Source organism: Puma concolor, chromosome C1, assembly GCF_028749965.1.
Source record: "Puma concolor isolate L17-30 chromosome C1, mPumCon1.1.hap2, whole genome shotgun sequence".
NCBI lineage: Eukaryota > Metazoa > Chordata > Mammalia > Carnivora > Felidae > Puma > Puma concolor.
In genome coordinates this window covers 206,108,378-206,125,780 of record NC_141674.1, presented here as the reverse complement: position 1 = coordinate 206,125,780, position 17,403 = coordinate 206,108,378, and positions in this window count along the sequence as shown.

Sequence of the window (17,403 nt, the reverse complement as noted above, 5' to 3'; positions counted from 1 at the left end):
TGTTGCTTCTGTAACAAATCACCACAAACTTAGTGGCTTGAAGCAATACGAATGTATGGTTTTACAGTTCTGGTGATCTGAACTCTAAAATCCAAGTGTCAGGTAAGCCACGGTCCTTCCAGAGGCTTCAGACTCTTTCTTTTCGGTTTCCTGTTCTGTTTCCTTGTCTTTTTCAGCTTCTCAGTACTGCCTGCATCCGTTGGCTTACAATCCCTCTCTTGTATCACTCCAACCTCTAGCATCCATTGCCACGTCTCAACTTCTGTGCCTCCCTCTTTTAAGGATCCTTGTGATTATATTGGGCCCATTTGGATTATCCAGGATAATCTTCCCATCTAAAGATCTTTAATTTAATCATATCAGCAAAATCCCTTTTCCTTGGTGAAGTATCATATTGATAGATTCAAGAGATTAGGACATGAACACCTTTCAAGGTGCAGGGAGCATTATTCTGTCTACCACAGGTCTCAAAGGAATTAAGCTGGGGGGGGAGCCATAAACAGAAGTTTATATATATACTTTATATAGCAAAATACCATATTATCAATGAAGACTAAACTCAAAAATATAGCTCAGATATACTAAATGGATTCCAGAATTGGACAAATTCAGACACCTTGTCAAAGCATGGAATCTCAGACTCATATGCTCACTTTCTGCAGTCAGGTCCATTCCCAAGAGGAAGGACAGAGGAAACTGAGTTCAACATTCCCAGATTTTCTAACTTGCTGGTCACTCCATCCCTCCAAGTGAGTATCCCTTGCATGAAAAGAACAAAAGATGTAGGAAGGAATGGTTTTTCCTAACGTATGTAGTATTTATTTTAAAAAATCAGGAGAAGACGGGGGTGCCTGGGTGGCTCAGTCGGTTGAGTGTCCGACTTTGGCTCAGGTCATGATCTCGCGGTCCATGAGTTCGAGCCCCACGTCGGGCTCTGTGCTGACGGCTCAGAGCCTGGAGCCTGCTTCAGATCCTGTGTCTCCCTCTCTCTCTGCCCCTCTTCCACTCATGCTTTGTCTCTCTCTCTCTCTCTCTCTCTCTCTCTCTCTCTGTCAAAAATAAACATTAAAAAATCAGGAGAAGATGATAAGACTATAAGAAGTACATTATGGAGAACCTTAGTGACAATGCCTAGATTTTGGACTTCTGAGGGTGGGGAATAGGGAGCAATGTAGACTCTAATCAAGACAGGGACCAGTTCAGAAGTGCAAGAGGTGATATCTGCAATGACTACAGAAAACAATGGGGGCAAGATGAGCAAGAAGATAATGACCACTGTCCAGCTCAAACTCGTCAGTGACCACAGGGAGGGAGAGCATGGAAGCTTGGGCGTATACTCTGATGAAATTGTTATGGAATGTTAACTTTATACGCTCTTACTCAAGCAGCCCCAGCCCCTAGCACAGTGCTCAGAAAGTTGTGTGGGGTGGAGAGGAGGCAATCGTTCGAGATGATGTGAAGATTTCAATGATTTAGGAAATGTTGGGGCCGTTAATCTGAAGAAATTAGGAGATGCGTCGGTGGATAAGAAAACTGACAGGATTTTCGACAGTCTTTGTCAACCTCTCTTCATCCAGCCACACCTCCTGAAATAGATCTGTTCGCCAAACAGGGAAAAGTCCCCCCAAGCATGTGCATAGCTGAGGGTTGGCTCATGGCAGGGTTGCTCACAGTGTCACAAATGCATACTTTTAAAATATTTTTTAATATTTTATTTCCAGGCATACTTTACACGTGGATGAAGTATTCACATTGTTATTTGAAGGGCAATGAAACCCCTTCATGTCCCCCGAATATCTCCTCTTATTTTTTAAAACTTGCAGTAAATTTTCTATTTTTCTTTCATAGACATCTCTTATCTTTTTCAGAGGGAATTTTGCTCTCAAGTATTGTAATAGGTTCTGTTGAGATGATAAATATAATCCCTGTATTCATTGTAAATGATAATCACTTATTTCCGGTCTTTAGAAAAGCCTTGGGTTTTATACTTTATGTTAAGCAGTACTCTGCTTTGTTGCTCCAAGAGTGTAGCTGGGCAGAGTGAGTTAAGTAGGGCAGAATGTGAATGGAGGCTGCACAGGCAGAGAAGGGCAGGTCAGGAGTATCTGAGAGGCTGATTTCGCTTTCTTAACTTTCATTACCCTTTTTTCATCATCTATTAGTAATCAGCAAGCATTAAAATATTGCCATAGATATACCTGAATATGTGAAAGACAGAAAGGGGCTTTTTTTTTTTTTTTATGATTACGGGTCTCTGAAAATAAGAAAGGGTACTCTGAGGTGTAACCTTTGCAACCTGTGCTGATCTGTGTGGTCCCTTCTTGACAGGTCCTCAGCAAGCCTGACACCCTACAAAGGCAGTAAGTATAACGTGAGAGTGCTGTGGCCTCAGTTATCTTTAGAGTCCTCTGGCTTTGATCTCCCGGAGACCGATCATTTTGTAGAAATGAGCGCGTGTATTTTTTCTCCCTAACTGGACTGTGGCAGAACGGTTTCTAATTCATTGTCATTACTATCCCCATTGCCATCACCACCACCACCATCATTGTCACCATCATCCCTCTCATTGCCATTATGACAGCCGCACTAAGCAGTACGGAACGAGGCTCTGTGTGCGTTGCGTTCAGGGAGTATCTCCTTTAATTCTCACAAGGAGTCTTTGTTCCATGGGTTGTTACCCTCTGCACCTTACAGATAACAATCGGAAATGTTAAGCACTTGCCTAACCTCTTATAGAAGGTTGGAACTGGAATTTGAAACGGTCAGTCTGAATTCAGTGCCCAAGTGCTGAAACACTGATTACATAGCCTCAATAGAAATAGAAGTAGTTTATTAAATGATAAAACCATTTAAATGTTCCTAGTATCATGCAGAGCATTTAGGAGACACTCAATGCATGTTAGTTTTCTCCCTGTTTCTCTCTCTCTCTCTCTCCCTCTCTCTCTCTCTCTCAGGAAGGAAAACAATTACTATTAAAATGAACAAAAACTTGTGACAGTTGCACATTCCAGGGACATGTGAATTTCAGCAGCAGGTACTTAAGCATAGAAAAAGCTTTTCATGAGGCACCTGGGTGGCTCAGTCGGTTGGGTGTCTGACTTCAGCTCAGGTCATGATCTCACAGCTCGTGAGTTCGAGCCCCGCATCGGGCTCTGTGATGGCAGCTCAGAGCTAAGGAGCCTGCTTTGGATTCTGTGTCTCCCTCTGTCTCTGTCCCTCCCCCACTTGTGCTCTACCTCTCTCTCTCTCTCAAAAATAAAAATAAACATTAAAAAAAAAAAAAGAAAAGCTTTTCATGTGTAATTTAAATGTCCATAATAAGTACCGAGTCTCATCTGTGATGGAGATTCTGAATTAAATTTGTTTGCATGGGAAAGTGATGGATTTTGGAAGCTAGGGTCTCTGGATAGCAATCAAGGCGTGCGGGGTGCAGACCCTCACGGAGTATCCCGGAAGAGCTGTGTGTGGTATCTCTGAGGCAAAGAAGAGAGGACCGCAAAGGAAGCAGTGGCCACTAAGAAGAAAAGTGGGCAGAGAGAAAACCCAGGTAAGCAACATGACCCAGGAATGTTTTAGGAGAGTTCATGGCTACTGTTCAAGATTACGTTGTCTCCAATTGTGGAGTATTAGAAAGTGTCCTTGTTGTAACCTGCAACCTCTGGTGACACCCAAAGCTTTAGTAAAATCAGTCACGAGCAAAGCCCTTAGACGGTTAAAGCCCCCACCCCACCCCCCGGCCCCTGCCAAACATGAAAGACAAACATGAAAGACAATCCTACACACCATGTAGGATGAAAGGTGTTGAGGAAAATGATGCCCCAGAACTAAGAGGAAAAACTAGGGCCCGGTGACAGGAGAAAATTGGGCTATTCTTTGGACTTCTCTGGAGTAGACACAAAGGACTTCCTTTTCCCCTCAACCTAAAGAAGAGTGAGCTTTTATATCAGAGTGAAAGGATAACCCAATCCTATTGGTTCTCTGAAAGGAGCCCCCTAGGAGGCAGCTTGCAGGATTAGCCTTATGCTGCCACTCACATTGCCTGACCAGGGGCCAACACAGGGCATTCACCATAAATACCAGAGGCCACCAAAGAGCACTCACCATAAACACTTGAGGGAGCTGACCGGCTTTGGTTTTCACCATCTTTCAAGGAGGATGGTAAGATTTTGTCAAGATGAGCACCCCAGGAATCAGGAACCTACCTCCACACTGTGTCTCAAGGGCTGTTCTCCTGTATACAGCGGCAGCTTTTTCCTTTCTCTTTTCCCCTCATCCTGCAGGGCAGTGCATAAGTGGAACAGCTTTATGGAGGCTGAGGGGAACAGAACCATGAATATCAATAAGGCCCTTGATCCCTCCCAGCAAAGGCCAGTGTGCTGGGGCATTGCCCAGCTCTTTTGAGAGGCAAGGGGCTATTATGACCGTGCACTTTGTAACCTGTTCTGTAAAGCCAGCAATCGCACACTGCCATAATTCCATTAGTTAATGAATACTGTAAGAATTTGTCCGTCGTAAAAATACACTTAAAAATTAGTCAATCAATTATCTCTACTGTTAATGCTTCACCCTGTTTTTCAGCCTCATCTTTTAACTGAGACCATACGGGAAAGATCGGATTAATTCTTGGATTTAAAATTATGTGACTCTACAGTTGGGTTGAGAAATGAAATAACTATTTCTAATTCTCAATAGGAAGTGAGTGTGTCACTTCCGTCCACGGTGGCCCACAACAGACCAATGATTGTTTTGGTCTTTCTTGCTGAACCTTGACTCAGCTTCAGAATCCTACTTGATGCTGGACCCCAGGAAAACACCAGCAACCAATTAGTTCCCATCAGTGGATGTAATTAAGTGACATCCATCTAATGAATGAAGAACCTGCTTTAGGATGGGGAGACGTGAATGACAAACTTATTTCTTTCAGGAGTTGGCTGTGACTTTAGGCAAATTATTTAACCTTGCTTGATCTCTATTTCGCATCTTTAAGAGGAAAGACTTCAGTGGTAGTATGCCATAAGAACATTTAACTTGTGCAAATTGAAGTGTATAGATTCAGCAAATAACAACAACAACAACAACAATAATAACAGTTTTCTTACAAGAAGTTGACATCTTTTCAATGTTGGATTGGCCTAATAAGGAAGGTAAAATAAATGCAACTCATTTATGCTACATTTTGTCATCTTTTAAGGAGATTTTTAAAGTGCAGTGTTGACCTTATACTATTTTCATCTAATGGAATGATTTTAGATGTAATTCCGTTTAAGGATGATCACACTCTAGTAAATGCCAGACTTAACAATTGGTTGTGAAGTTAAAGGAATGAGAAGGGAAAGACAACTTTTAAAAGTAGAAAGTACCACCCAAATACAGTGCTACATACAGTATGGCGGTGGTGGGGGTAAGAGGAAACCCTGGGCGCCGCGTGTGTCTGACCTTGACATTTCACTAATGAGAAGTCATTAACCATCCTCAACACACATGAACTGTTGTGTTTGGTCCTCCTTTGTGGTAAGAAGTGATCTGTCTCCCTGTGGATTCTCTCACCCTCTCATACATCCGTGACATCCCGGAGAGCCTTTACGGAAGAGTCTCACCTGCATCCAATCAGTTCAGATCCTCCAGTTTCAGTTTAAAGGTGACCCTGAGGTAGTGCAGGAGGAGGGGTTAGAGGTGGGCCTGGATATCTGAAGACCTGGCCCTGGTGCTCACAGATAACCTGGAGATTCTGGAGATATTGTCAAGAGAGAAGATGCAGGCTAAGCCTATAGCATCTGCAGTGAGAAGAATGGACTAGCTTCATTATGCAAAGTCTGGGAGTTGTAGGGTGATTGGCAATGAATGAAGCTGTGTAAAATTCAGCCAGGGGCATAACTTAAGGGAGAGGGAGGTTCTCATTTGGACACTGAGGGTAAAACATCAGCCAGACCATCATATCACAGAAGAAATCTGAAGGTCGATTACCAAGGTGGTGAGATCTAGACAGGAAATTAGAAAAGGAGTCTAATCTTCACCCAAAAGAAGCGATATTTTAAGAAGCAATGGCACAAAAGTAGAGGAGAAGGCTCAGAAGAGTCCCAGGGATAAAATTAAGAGATGCATTAGATTGTTGTAAGGTCCCATCTTGGAAACTTCAGGGGAGTTACCAGAAAACCATATGGATTAAGAAAGAAGTCCACTCTTGCTGTCAGGGTTTCCTAACGGAACCCAGCCAAAATAGACATTAGTCTAAAGTGCCAAAAGTTTGGGGGATGGAAATCAGAAAAGGGCAATCATTAGTCACTACTTTCTACATTGCTGCATATAAAACAAAGGCCATAACAATCAACTTGTTGGTTACGTGGCAAACCACAAATCCGGTTCTGGGGGCCTAGAGAATAAATTTCTCAATAATCAAGGGTGAGGTGGACCGTGATGACAATGTGGGCCCCACTAAAAGCATCCCCACTGCACTGGTGACAAGGAGGAACTGAGATTGCCAGTCGTTTCAAAGCTTTTGTATTTCTAAAGTGCTGATTGACTGCCATCCAAATGCCTGTCCAAAGGCCAGAAAGCAATATTAGGAAGCGGAGAAACTGAGGAATATTAGACAAAGAAACTTACAGCATTTAGTCAGAGAAGGATAACATGAGATTTGAATATGAGAAAGCCGTCTCCAAGCCCCTAAAACTTGTGTCCTTTTTTTTGCATCCTGAGGATGTTCCTGTGTGTGTGCGTGTATGTGTGTAGAGTTTGTAGGGCTTGGTTTGTTTTGGCTTTGTTATGCTACTGATTTTTAAAATGATAAAAAAAAAAAAGAGGTTAGAGTGGGAGAGAGCCAAAGCATAAGAGACTCTTAAAAAATGAGAACAAACTGAGGGTTGATGGGGGGTGGGAGGGAGGAAAGGGTGGGTGATGGGTATTGAAGAGGGCATATTTTGGGATGAGCACTGGGTGTTGTATGGAAACCAATTTGAGAATAAATTTCATATATTAAAAAAATAAATAAAATGCAAAAAAAAAGTAAAAAAAAGAATAAATAAATAAATAAATGTTTGGTAGAATTCAAAAAAATTTTTTAAATGATCTGGGTACTTTTTTTCCTTTCTTTTCTTTTCTTTTCCTTTCTTTTCTTTCTTTTTTTTTTTTTTTCTTTTTTAGTGCTAGGGCTCAAAAACCACAAAAAGGCACAAACTTATTTCCCAGTGATTCTTCATTTTCAAGACCTCGCTCAGTTCTGGTTTTTCATTACCATATTCGAGAATTTCAAGTAGACTTAAGTCACCTTAAAGGAGAGTTAATAGCATTTGAGTGTTTTACACACACACACACACACACACACACACACACACACACACTCCCTCTATCTCCTCTGCTTTTACGATTTCCGATTTCCACTGCAAAGAAATTAAAGTTTTGGCAGAAACCCCAACTACATCTCAGTGGTGATCTATTAAATTTATGCCCAGATGAAAATGTGTGAAATCATATTTTAGAAATTTAAATTTTATTAGGCCATTTTTTAATGTGTATTTTTCCCTTTTATCTTTTAGAAATCTAGTCTCTCTTTCTTTTCTAGCAAGGATTCTTCTAACACCACATTTGAAAATGCTACTCACAGATTTCACAGACCATATTTTCCGATTTGCATGAATAGGTCTATCACAAAAGAGATACAGCCTATGGGGAGTGAAAAAAAATATCCTCCCTTTGAAGACTAGTTTTAACGTGTCATTTAATAATTCATTAAAAAAAAAAAATGTGCACAGAGAGAGCCAATGTTCTCCCTGTCTCATTCTGCCTGTTATCAGAGATTCCCACATGTATAGAGTGCTGCTTTTAGGGATTCTATAGACTGAGTAAAATGGGTTCAATGAGAATGTCCTTGAGCTGTAAATGGACACACAATGAACAAGCAAACGACGCACAGAGCACACAGATTCCGCACAAAAAGCCTGCTCTCACATGTGCCTACAGTTAATTGCACTCAACACTGAAGGCTGTAATGACTCATTTTTATTGTTTGGGTGTTACCAGCTATGAGGACCACACTCACCAATGTGGTAAAAACCAAATATGAATAACAATGGTAAAATAACGTGGCCATGATTGTCTTTCACTTAAAAATAATACTACCCAAAGAAGCGCCTTCCTCTAAAATATCCAAAGGAGGCTTTTATTTACTTTTACTTATTCTTATTTTTTTAGAGAGAGAGAGAGCACAAGCAGGGAAGATGGGCAGAGGGAGAGCAAGAGAGAGAATCTGAAGCAGGCGCCACACTGTCAGGGCAGAGCCCAATGTGGGGCTCCATCCCGTAAAGCTGGGATCATGACCTGAGCCAAAATCAAGAGTCAAATGCTTGACTGACTAAACCATCCAGGTGCCCCTTTAGGAGGCATTTATTTATCCAGTATTTACCACAGTGATTTTTTAAATAACATAAGGAGAGTATTTTTAAAATGTACCTTGTTGGGACACAATTCTGAATAAATGTGACCTTGTTAGAGTTTGGTAAATCTGCATTTTAACAAGTGCTGCAGGTGTTTATTCAAATAATCCTTGAATACCAACTTGAGAAATCTTGCCTCACCTGAATGCTTCATGAGGGACCTTTATGTTGCTTTCAGATTTAGTTTTCTAGAATATTTTCTTGCTACTTAGACTTCAGCATAGTCCAATTACCCCACCAGGCCAAAACTCCATGGAAACTTACTCCACAATAAATGAAAATGAAGGATAGGATATGGAATATCTTTCTAAAGACTATGCCCAGCTTTCTTTTGGCCTACCATCTGATATCTTTTAGATTTTGTTCTTTTTTAAGATTTCCAAATTAGCATTTTTTAACATAAAATATTTCAAAGCACTTAGATTTAATAGAGTTCTCCAAGATAAAATTTTTTTAAATGCTCTCAGTGTTTCTATCTGTCAGAGAACTTGAAACCAATGTCAATTTTGCATAAAACTTTTAATTCATTTGTTATTTCCCCACAGTCATTAGCAGGTCTCTACGCAAAGCTTATGAAAAAAGAAATATTTATGCTAATTTCATATCTATTCTATTGCACATAGAAAATTTCCATGCTTACATTTCGACTGCATTTTTGAAAAAAAATGTATGAAAAAAAAATTGTAGTAATACTAAGGTGTGGTGGTGGTAACCAATATTTTTTTGGAGCAATTACTACATTCATGACATACTGCTAGTCACTTTGCCTCTATCATTTAAAGAATTTATCACAATAATCTCATAGGGAAGATAAAGCTTCATTGCAACTTACAGATGAAGAAAACTGACATGTAGGGAGGTTAACTTGACCTGATCATAGAGATCATAAATGACACCACAGGCAAATGAACCCGGGCCATGTGTTCTAATGCTCATTTTTTTAACCACACTGTGGTCCATCTGCCAGTGCTGAAATAATTGTTGGTGCAGCTACGCTCTGTTTCATATTGTATCTACACACATTACATCAAATGTCTATCACTAATAAAATCTGCTAGAAACAGTTCGGGATTTTAATTCTACTCCAACTTTGATAACTCATGCAGCACCCAAAATTGTATGATAGAAATTTTGCACTCAGCTGCCTTTTATAAATATTTTTTTTTAATTTTCTTAATGTTCATCTATTTTTGAGAGGGAGACAGAGTCGAGCAGCGGAGGGACAGAGAGAGGGAGACACAGAATCTGAAGCAGGCTCCAGGCTCTGAGCTGTCAGCTGTCGTGGGGCTCGAACCCACGAACTGTGAGATCATGACCTGAGCCGAAGTCTGACATTTAACCGACTGAGCCATCCAGGTGCCCCTATAAATATATTTTTAAAGATGTTTCTGAGAAAACTACTTAATCAGTTTCAACATGGCAAATGTGTCCCTTACTTGTCTTCACGTCACTGGCTCAGGTGCCTCCTAACTGACATCACTGAATTTGTTACCTTGGATAGAAAGACAACTTGAGGAACAGCAACTGAAGAGGCTACTCATCCCCTGCTCAGAAGAATCTCCAAGACGAAACAACATCTCATTTCATATTGGAGGCAAATCTTAAAGTGCAAATATGACAGAAATCCCCCCAAATGGGCTCAAATCCTTGTCAAATCTCAATTTGCGTGTCTCGGTGTGTACAAGGGAGAACACGCTTCCATGTGTAGAAGGGAGGAGAATATGATTGGGTAGCAGGACAGAAAAATTAACATGAAAGGACACAGAAATAGAAGAATCGCACATAGTTCACTAGATAACTAGGACTCTTTTGCTTGACCTCTCAGAGCAGCTTTTCACAAGTTACCTCCATAAAAATATTCAAGACCTGGACGTTGCTAGCTCAGCCCCTTGTATTTTTTGTTTTTATACACTTTGTATTTAGACCGATTTTTCAGGATGATAGGAATCTTGTAATGTTTTTTTTAATGTTTATTTCTTTTAATGTTTATTTATTTGTCTTGAGAGAGAGAGAGAGAGAGAGAGAGAGAGAGAGAGAAAGCAGGGGAGGGACAAAGAGACAGGGAGAGAACCATGAGATCATGACCTGAGCCAAAATCAAGAGTCAGACACTTAATTGCCTGAGCCACCCAGGCACCCCAGGAATCTTTTAAATCACAATATCAATGCCTTTATATAAGATACAACTCTGAATAATTCTGTCAACGAAGAATGAGGACGAATTGGTCTTTCAGAGTTTTGTTTGTCTGTTTGTTTGTTTGTTTTGTTTTTATCAAATGAGGACTATGTAATGATGCAATACATTCTTCTTTCTGCCCAGGCTGTTGGACTAGCAGAATATTTAAAGTATCTTATCTTCCTGGTGAAATTATCTTGCTCTAATACTTACCATCACGTTTTTGTTTTTGTTTTTGTTTTTTTACTTTAAGGGGCCTGTGCTAACTGTATCTGTTTTTCCTAAATTTTTTGGAATCCTTTAGAGAGTTGGGTACTTATGCATATGTACACTTATGTTTGTATGTGTGCCTATAATTTTCACATTAACACAGTTTTGTGACCAGGCGGGTCCATGTATAAAATAAAACAAACATGTGAGGCAAACGGAATATAGTCATCTAGGTAAATATGTGTCTAGAAGTTATCATGGAGATATTCTAGATCTATTACAAAATAATGGGCAAGAAGAGACATAGGCTGGCATAAAGATAGTGGCACTTTACCAACAGAATTCCTGCACGTTTTTCCAGTGTGTCTAAGAATATGTACTATTTGGCACAATGAAGAATTTATACATGATTGCCAAGTAATTGTTATTGCATATTCGTATATCAAAATGCGGTGGTGGTGGTCATAATTTGAGGCAAATCTTTTAACTCTGTCCTTACCCATTACTTCCTCATCACTAGGTGTAATACGGATGATCAGAATTTGTGACAATGGTAATTTTTCTTGATAGAATATAATTTTACCAGGGTAACAATAAAGAGAAAACTCGCTCTGTAGGGCTGAAGATTTTCCTTTTTTCTTCCTTGTAGCTCGTTTGTAACTTTCCTATTAAGCTGTGGCATTTTATGCCTCAGAGAAGAATGAGAGTAGTGACATTTGGATGGTTTCATTTTCTATCATTTCATATAAATTGAACTCATTTTCACCATCTCCAAAGAATATGCTTTTAATATGTCTGTTATATTTTACTGGTATCCCAGTTCAAAAGAGATGCCTTAGGACCTACAGAGTAAATTAAATAAAATAATAAATAATATAAGATATAATAATAAGAGAAATAATAAAATTAAGCCTTGCTTATCTACATATCACTCCAAAGTTTGTGGTTGATTTTGCAGCCAGAAAGATACTTGTTCTGAGTTTTATTCACCATAATCTAACTAATCAAGGCTTAATCTTTTGAGTAATATGACAAGTGTGTCTCACAATAATCTTAGCCTTGGTCTGAACGACCCCTGCCTTCTAATTTCTAGAACCCCAGCTCCATTGTGAGACCTATTCCAACCCATGGCAGAGTCCTCCTCAAGAAGGGATTTTGCTAAAGCTCCCGATACAGGGGTTCCCACATCACTACGGCAGCCGATGCCCTGCTCATGACATTAGGTGAATTTCATATTGAAATGGAGAAATGGGGATTTTTCATGGGGTCTCTTCTCTCTTACAACAAGTAACGTGGTCATTTCTTTATTTCCCAATGGTGAGGCCATTTCTTCCCCCACAGTTGGTTCCAGCTGCTTGTTTAAAACCTATGAAATACGTGGGGGCAAAAAGTATGGCGGTAGAAATGGGGACTGGCCCAATAGAGCACAAAATCCTGCTCTTACCAGAATTCCTGGCATTTCATTCAGTTCTCTGACTGACACTAAAATCATTTTTTTTTCTCTTCTTTTGCTCTTTGACTGTAGGGAATGCATTTCTTTCCTCTGCCATTACCACAGTCTTCATTGTATCCACTCACGTGTCCATATATTACCATAGTCAGTGGCAGAATTTCCTTGCTGCTAAAAGGCAGTTTGAGGTACACCTAAAAAAGTGGCACCATTCTTAAAGGTTTGTGAAATGAGCTAAGAGCCAAATGGACTACTGCATGCTGCTTAAGGCCACAACATTTTAAGCAGGGCTATTCAAGAAATATTAAATAAATGCTGCCCATGATGAAATCAGTCCTTCAAAATGAAAAATTAAATGCGTTTTTTAAAATTTAGCCTGTTCTTTCAGAAGTCATCATCATTTTGGAAGAGCTGGCTAGACTGGAACAGGAATTTCGTAGGCCTTTATAAAGGGTCTATAAAGAAATATGTGCACAAAAACATGTAGCAACATGCAGCTGTAACAAAAGTTATGAATCTCTACTCTGCTACAACTACGGAAATGCAATGTGTATGTTTGTGTGTCTGTGTCATATGCGGAAGAGGTAGGGGAGGATAGTGAGGCAAATCTAAAGTTTTTTTCCCATAAGCTTTGATATATACTTCTGTTCCTTCTATAAAGGAAAGCTTACTGTTTACATAATTATTTGCAGACATGAGCAGCATATATAGGAGAAGGAATATAGGATTCACATTCAGAAGTCAGATTCAAATTCTACCTCTCCCACTCCATATTGCTTTATTCTTGCCAGCTACCTTAAATTTTGAAGGTGACAATAAAACCTGTGTCACAAGATTACAGTAAAGATCAGAGGAGATGATATATGGGTAAGCCCCTATAAACACTGAAATACTGTGTTTTTATTGTCACTGTAATAAACATTGTGTTGTTTTTCTCATGAATATCACCTTGATTTCTTCTATCAGATTCTGAAGAGTTAGGCTGTTTTGTGAAATCATCTGTGTGCATATGCATGTGTGTGTGTGTGTGTGTGTGTGTGTGTGTGTGTGTGTGTGTGTGTATGCATGTAAAATTTTGATGTTGGGATATAAAATCTGTTTACCATTAAAATTAGTTTTGATGTTAAGGAGGAGATTATCAGTTCCTTCATAATTAGATGGAGAAAGAAAGGCTTGGAGGGAAAAAAGGAGGAAAAGAGGGAATGAGAAAGAGACAGGAAAAAAGAACTCATCCTACATTAACTAATTGAGCATATGCCAGGACATTTTTTAAATGTTAATTTATTTTTGAGAGTGGGGGGAGGACCAGAGAGAGAGGGAGACAGAGAATCCAAAGCAGGCTCCACGCTGTCCGCACAAACCCAAAGTGGGGTTGGAACTCACATCGTGGGACCATGACCTGAGCCGAAGTCGGACACTCAACCGACTGAGCCATCCAGGCGCCATCCCAGGACACTTTTAAATGTATCCTCAATAACCTGAAAGACTATCATGTTATCTCTTTTGACTCTTGTAGGGGAGGAAAAAACGATTTTCCCTTTACCCTTTTGGGTTCTTAGCTGAGATCCCTGTAATAAAAGGCAGATGAACAAGTGAAAAACAAACAAGTTTATTCACATGTGTATCTCACATATACATGGGGATAGTCAGGAAAAAATGAGTAGCTCCCCAGGAGCTTAGAATGTAGAGTGAACTACCATCTTAATAGGGAAAAGGAAGGGAGATGTAGGCCTCTCAGGGGAAAGTGAATGGTTTTTAGGAAAGATAAATGAGCCCTTAGAAAAATAGATGGGAGGTATGATAGTTTGTGACAGTTTGTCTGGGTGTGGTGTCAACTTCTAGTCTCTTCTGTGACTAGATGACTCTGGTTGACGAAGCTACTGGCGAGGAGATTTATGACAGTCGCATTCCTTTTGAATGACCTGTGTTTAGGGAGACCAAGGAAATTCAGAGAAAGCCTCTTCTCCATTTGCTGTATTTCATGTGTCTACAGCTCAGAATAATCAATATACCAAAGTGAGATTTGGGGAGTTGGCATGTACTGAGCTTCTACAGTCCTATTTTAGGGTGCCATATTTTGTTACTCTTCACTAAGAAACTGAAACTAAGAAGGTCATCTTCTCAGGACAATGCCATAAATATAGCCTTATCTGACTGCTTCTTGAAGGTCTTTGTATCCCTGCAGCAGCTGGGGCATACTGAGTAAACACACAAAGGAATGAAGAATTCTTTGAAGGGGAGAAGGAATTTGGGCTTTCCTCTTTGTCCTCAGGAAATATATAAAATGTTGAGGAAACTACTAGGGTAAAAGAACCCCACCAAGTCCTCTCTCATTTTGATGGGTAGAAGGTGCCCAGTGCGATATTTTAAACTGAAAGAAGGCTTTCCTCCCTATGGTTTTCAGTGGTTCATTTCCCACTTCACCTTCCTTCCTACTTCCTTCTACTCCTCACTGACCAGTCAACATATAACTTAGGTGGCCTCAAGTAATAGATGGTGGTTGCTGCGATATTGTCACTAGCCTCCAGAGTCCTGAATATAAATACCTATTTTATTTCTAAAGCATTCCTTTGTTAGCCATTTTAGCAAATTGAATGTATGTTAGCCTATGAAACACATTAGTAGACGTTACTTTTATTCAGATTGAGTTATCTTAAATACAATTCATAAATCGGTAATGAAGGTCCAAAAAGTCTCATTCTGTGTGTCTTAATAGGTACTCATTGTTAGTCTATGAGCAAGGCAGCAAATGGACATGATGCATTGATACCTTCAAAAACGAGGCTCAGAGGAAGTGCTGAAGGCATCTTTACCTCTCAGTGAACATGCTAGATGTGCAAGAATTTCATTTGGTAGGGGAACATGTGTACTGTGTTACCCTAAGGATAGCGATTGGATATCAGTGGTGTGGGTACAGTCATTCCCAGAGAAGCTGATAACATTCAGGGAGGGTGTGTTGGTGGGGAAATACTAAACTGAAAAAACAAGTCATATGAAAATAAAAACCTACTAATGGGAGTTAATGAAAGAAAATTGCAAGACTGTAAACTCTATGAGGGAGAGACTATGTTTGCATGGCCACCATTATGTCCCCAATGCCAGGCATGGCACCAAAGCCATCAGAAGTTCTCATTACCATTTGTTGAATGAATGAATGAATGAATGAATGAATGAATGAATGAATGAATAAAAGCCTGTCCTATGCCAAGACCCACAAAGTAATTTTACCAAGGATGGAAAGCGATTCCTTCCCCCTCTTCAGGACAGTAACTTTCCATGCGTTAGTACAGCTAGGACCACAACAAGGAAAGAAATACTAACCTTCAGAAAGCTGGAAAGGCAGTGAAGGAAGCAACAGAAGGATACCAAGCGTGCTCAAGGTGTATCAGCAAAGAACCACATGAGGGCAAAGAGAGAAGTGATGAAGGCTCTCCAAGAATATGGGTCAACCATCAAAGGCACTCTGCCATCACAAGAGAGGGACTTGAGGTTTGAAGTCCAGAATTATAGTGGTGGGGCTATTGGCTATTCTTAGTGAGAAGTATGAACACAGTCTCTTGCATCTTTCAGGTTTGTGTGTCCTGGGAAACAAGTGCATACATATTTAATTCAGTTAAAAATTACTTCCAATTGGCAGATGTTAGGATATTAGCTTCAGAACAGAGAAGTATTAAAATATTCACTAAATACATCAATATGCTGAACCGTCTGTGGGCTTTAAAATTGTACGGCATATTCTATTATGGAAATATGCATGCGATATGTTAGGTGAGGAAAGCAAAACACAAAACCATATGCACACACTGTGTTTACAACCACGGTAAAATGTACAGTTATAGGATTTTAGAGAGGGAAAGACCATATGATCATTAATAAAGATGTAAATATTTGGCATTTTAAAGTCTGCAGACTATTTTCCCTCTAAATTTCTATACAGTAAACTTCATCTTAAAGAACCTGGTTGTCCCACCTACTTAGTCATAACACACATCGCATGATGTTGCCGGATGGCAGTATACTGCGCGTCGTCCCCACAATAACACAGAAGAATCATCATCTAGTTTATAATGGCTATCTCATTGAAAACGAGTGATTTACCAACAGGCACATGGGCTGAGGAAAATAGCATTTATAAAGTTTAAAATGAATTTCCCCAGACAAGCTTTATTGTTTTCTATGTAGGTTACATTAAGTATGCTGTCAACTAGACACGGAGGTTCAATTTAGCAATATTATTAATTAGGAAGACTATTTCATAATAATAGTTTCTTGTGTTTCATTCAGACTCCATGAATTTCACATCTTTACCTTGCTGGTCATTTTCTCTTTAATAAAAGAACCAGGAAAGTTTCTGAGCTTCCTGTCTGGAAGGAAAATGGAAGAGGTAGAGTGGAAACACAATTCACAGTAGTACTTATAGCTCACCACTTTCTGTGAACAGATGTTCTGTTAGCTGGCCAGACTACAAGAGTGTGAGTCATGAAGAACATAATTATTGAAAGGCTTCATGACAAATAAAATCTTGTCTTGCAAAGACCCTTCCAGAATCCTCACACATGCATGATATTCCCTTTCTTGTTCCTTTCTTTCTTTCTTTCTTTCATTATTTCCCTAATTCTTGGTCCCTTAGCCATGAACTCTTCTTTGTCCCCCTCCCAGGAGTGGGAACAGTTTGGAAAAGAATACTAGAAGTAAAAGGGCTGGAAAACTGGGTCACTGGAGTATTTGTCCTGGAGGCCCCTCTAAGTTCTGTCTAGAAACTTCACATATTAACACACTGGGTACATCTGCATATATATATATATATATATATATATATATATATATATATGTGTGTGTGTGTGTGTATGTGTGTATACATATATATATATATACATACACATATACACACACACACACACACACACACACACACACACACATATATTTGCTTAAGATTTAGTAGAGAAGACAACATACTAATTTATAGACACCTGTCACCAGTAGATTCACCTTCACCTGTGACTGGTCTGACCACCATTTTGGACAGGGTGATCAGGATTTGAAATCAGAAAGAGAAGAAAAGAGAGGTCTTTTTTCTTTTCTCTGTTCTCATGCATGAAGCTAGGCACCCTAGGAGTGATGTTGGGAGAGGTGCCA